This window comes from Egretta garzetta, unplaced genomic scaffold (genome assembly GCF_000687185.1).
Source record: "Egretta garzetta isolate BGI_Z169 unplaced genomic scaffold, ASM68718v1 scaffold862, whole genome shotgun sequence".
NCBI lineage: Eukaryota > Metazoa > Chordata > Aves > Pelecaniformes > Ardeidae > Egretta > Egretta garzetta.
This window is the reverse complement of record NW_009258965.1, coordinates 215,224-220,034: the sequence shown is the minus strand read 5'-3', so window position 1 is coordinate 220,034 and position 4,811 is coordinate 215,224.

Genomic DNA, 4,811 nt, shown 5'->3' with positions numbered 1-4,811 from the left:
CCCTATTTTGCAAAGCCACTGGCAAGAACAACCAAATTTTTCTCCTGTCTTCCACTCCAACGCAGTTCCTTCCCAGAACCCAACAAATCTGCAAACAAAGGAGATCCTGGGAAGTAGCGGGTTCTGTTTTCAAACCTTCATCTATCAGAATTCACAATACTGAAAGCCTTCCCACTGCCTTGCTTCTGCTCATCCTATAAAGCGTTTGACTTGCAATGGGCTGGGGGAGGGCTGCCTGTCTGTTAACACGAGTCTGGTTTGAAGATAGCATCAGTTTTATCACGAAATCTTTCATTTTGGCAATTTTGAGTTTCAGAGGAAAGTGACAGAATTTATGTCCAAACCAGCTCAGCTGACAGCAAACGTCCCTCATCTGAAGGATGGAAAGGGAAGAAGCTTTTTTATGATTCATGGGATCTGTTCCACCCACACATGCAAAAAACCACACTCCACAAACCATGGCGCACGTCCAGTTCTTTCTGAGCTGTGTCCTCCTTGAGTCTAGACCTACTTGTACCGTTCATGTTTCTCAGCAGCTTCTCACACCCTTTCCAAAGCAGTTGGGATGCATAAAAGAAATTCTCCAACAAGCTCTGCACAGGAAAAACACATCAAAAATCCTGTGCATGCTGGAGCTACGTACGTGCAAGGCAACCTTCCAGTGCTGTCAATTGTTAACAGTCTCATCATATAATGAAATGCACTGAAAGGAAAAAAGTTATAAACACGCTGGAGCTTATCTCTATGTACAGCAGGACAGAACATAGGTGGTACTGCTTCCTGATGAAATAAGTGGTAAACTGTGAATGTCCACCCTTATTTCCCTGCGAGTCATTTCTTTAGGTAGCAACAACGCCCTCCGAACTGCCCGCCGGAGCAGCACGAGCAGGGCTCTGCACCCCTCTGTGCAGCCTCGTGAGCCTGGGCATTCCCAACGCATTGCTAGGGCACAGGCTGGAACAGCACAGGAAAGCTGTTCAGAAGTCTGTTTGCACGATGCCACGAGTCCATTGTCTTTCTACTATCATCAACTGCCTTTTTCAGAACAGGCAGTGCTATCATCAAGCAAGGAGTACAGCGCCAGAGAGGACCCTGTGCAGTGAGACTGGAAGCCGCACTCAACATCACCGCTGTAAAGCAACAGCTTTGCAAACTGAGGGGTTCCCAAGGAGTTCTGGCAACCAAGAACATAACCAGCTGCTCCCAAGGGTGTTTCACTCAACAGTTTCATCCTACAACGCACCATTTCTAGGCACCAGCTGAGGGGCAAGGCTGTATTACACACCTGGCATTGCCAGCAATAGCTTTGGAATGAGCGGCGTGCTCCTGAGAGCTGCCATAGCAAACAGAGCTGCGAACCCCGGCACACTGGATGGCTGCCATTTGGAAGCTCTCCACCACAAGTTCCTGCCATTCAGTCATTTTATTGAGCTTATTGCAAAGGGATGTGTAAAGAAAAAAAAAAAAAAAAGGTATCCTCACGGTACGCTGCAAAAAAGCATGAAAACCTCAGGAAACTAATGCTAACGCTGCATGCATCACCTGCCCAGACACTGGGGCAACCACTGTCCCCGTTTGCCTCCCGAGAGAACTCTGGTTTGTTCTGAGGTCCAGCAGACCATCAGGAGCTCATCAAAATGAGCACAGGGTGATAGGAGAAAAGACTTCCCAAGAACTCAGGGTTTTTTTTTTTTTTTTTTTAAGCACAAGACACAAGGTCACACCATTACATTTGCTCATAAGAGCAAACAATATTCTGGTGCAGTGTGACTGGCTTGTTACGCATGCAGGGGGAGGGAGGAGGGAGACGAGGCTTTGGGCTTGACTACAGATAGCACTGAGCTAGGAGGAAGCTGCCTGCAGAAATTCAAGTTGCCTCAACACTGGGAAATGCACGCTTGATTTACGTGACCACGAGGCAAAGACCCTCTTATGGAGACAAAGGAGCGTGAAGCAGAATTGACACCATGATAACCACCAGAGAAGCATCTTTCAAACGAGTTTTCTGTGAAGTAAGCCTAGGTCTGTTGTGATCACTTGATACCCAGGGAATCACCAGAGCTGCTTTTCCATTATAGCTCCTGCATTTCACAAATGGACTAAGATTGTTGGTAAAAAGCAGTTTGTTCAGAGAACATCCCTGCCAAATTCTATTCCGAGAGAGGAAAAAAAATTGTCAGACAAGCCTTTTTTGGTCAGACACTTTATGCCTACTACTCACTATTTATTTTTTTGTAACAGACCTTTATTGTCTGAACCAGAGCTTTATTCTCTACTCTCTAAAGTGCAGCCACTTAAAGGTTTGGGGGTTTTTTTGAAAAAAATTAGGATTGCTGCCACTGAGAACATGACAGTAGCTCACACAGGAGGAAGAGAGAAAGGGACAGCGACTGGGTATTGATAAAGCACACCACAATTCTCACCTATTACGGCACATTGAACACTTTGAGCACAAGAAGAGAGGGTATTTACAAGCTGCTAGCTCACATGGCCTTAAACAGCAGCTTCTGGAACAAAGAAGGAAGATAAAGGGCATATACTGCAGCACGCGTACAATGAACAACCAAATTAATCTGTGAGCTTTACTAGTCATAGCTCCCTTGCTCCCCTCCCGCCCTGCCCTGTGGGACACCAGGTTCCGAGAGCATTCAAAGACCAGCCAACTTTATGGAGAACAGCAAAGTGGTCAGCGGGCAAGTGCAGCTCCACAGCACCTCAGTCTGCACCATGTGCATCAAAGCAGACTCTGGCTTCCAGCAACCCTCGCTAGACACCCTGACATAGCACTTGTGCTTTGGCTCCTGGTGTCCTACAGTAAAACATGATGGATTTCCAAAAAATACAAATTTCTTGTATTAAAAGCGAGCCTTGCCACGCAGCCCAGTAATTGATCACTTACTTGAATACCCCCAGTGCAGTTTTACACTCGTCAGTTGGTTACAGTAATGCAGGAAACAAGTTCACCACCCTACGAACATAGGCTACGTAACGGGAACACAGAATCAACTTCAGCTGCACGAAGAACAGCCACGCCACAAATACCCACCTACATGACTTCCCTCGCACACCCTCCGCCCCTGCTCCAGCAGTCAACCTTCAGCAGGCCTCCTCCGCTTGTTTGTCCAGCCCAGCCATGAACTCTTGTTATTTTACTACCCTCAGCAGCCTGAGAAAGGGAGTTCCCGCTCGGTGCCCTAACTGACCACCTCCTGTGCTTTCCACCACCTTTGGGTGCTTGCTTTACTGAAGAGGGCAATGAACAACTGAACCTATTTGCCCTCTGTTTGCATGTAAAACCAAACCAGGAACCCCAGCCGTTTAGAAAACAACTAGTTTTCTGTCTTTTACAAGAGGAAGTATCTTTGTTAAAACCTGCTTTCATTTGAGTTTGGCTTCTCTTACTCATCGGACTTAACTATTTTGACATCTGTACAGCATACTTATTTATAAATTGGATTTTACAGCATCACAGTATTTTCAATCACAATGGTGCTAGTTGCGTTTATTTCCAATGGAGAGCACCTGTATCCGCCATTACATATCTAATCAGGCTTTTTATTCCAATCTCAAAAAAATGGCAATATTTAAATAAACGTGTTTGCTGAACACACAAATGGTTCAGTAGGAAAGCAAACATAACTTTTAACACAGACTTAATCAGTTTGAAGTAGTCGAATTCCGTCATGAGACACGTACGTATTCAGATTTTTCTGTGACAATTAAATGCATTTTCTTATGCCACTCATCAAATGTATGATATGAAAGGGCCAGAAAAACAAACTCAGCCAGTAGCAAGACTGAGTGTGATATTTCCATAAATCCTACTGTGATAAACAGCGCCCAATTAGCAGAATTATGAACTGCATGCAAATAAGAGTACACGCTACCATACCCGACTGGGTAGAAGAACTTCCCTGCTTAGCTGCTCTGTTACGAGTCGCCTGTGATGATTATGAAAGCGGAACAGGGAAAGTTGATGCATTCACTCATTTTCCCTTCCGCAACAAAAGAAATCCCCAGGCCACCTCCACATAAAAGGACAAGCTGAATGGTGCACTGCCCCGTCTCTTCGCGGCTAATGAAAACGATACGTAATGCCAACAGCAAGGATTTTTTTTCTTCCTTCCAAGTGTGTGCTGTCTGCATAAGAACCAGACCCTGCTGTGCCAGGCATTTTGAGAGGGACAAGCACAGGGTGCTACACCTGAAGACTATACTTACTTCATTTTCCTCCAGGCCAAACAAACTGCAGCTTTAAGGCTGCATATAGCTTTTTGACTGATCACAAAAGATCAAATAATCTCAGCAGAGGAGGAAAGCACACAACAACAAAAAAAAATAATAATAAAAGCTGTCTGGGAGACAGGGAGCTCTCGGCGTTCACACCGTTAGCACAGAGAGGGTTTAGTGGTGGGATGGCAGGGTTCGGTTAAAGGTTGGACTCGATGATCTCAAAGGACTTCTCCAACCAAAGTGATTCTAGGATTCGATGACACTGCCTTTCCCGGCCGCTTCCAGCTCTTTTACAACAAAAAAAAATAATAATAAAAGCTGTCTGGGAGACAGGGAGCTCTCGGCGTTCACACCGTTAGCACAGAGAGGGTTTAGTGGTGGGATGGCAGGGTTCGGTTAAAGGTTGGACTCGATGATCTCAAAGGACTTCTCCAACCAAAGTGATTCTAGGATTCGATGACACTGCCTTTCCCGGCCGCTTCCAGCTCTTTTCAGGGATGCATTCAGAAAGCCCGGCGTGTCCCAACAGCCACCAAAGCCAAGGCACCAGCTCTAGAAAGCGGCGCCTTCGGGCGTCC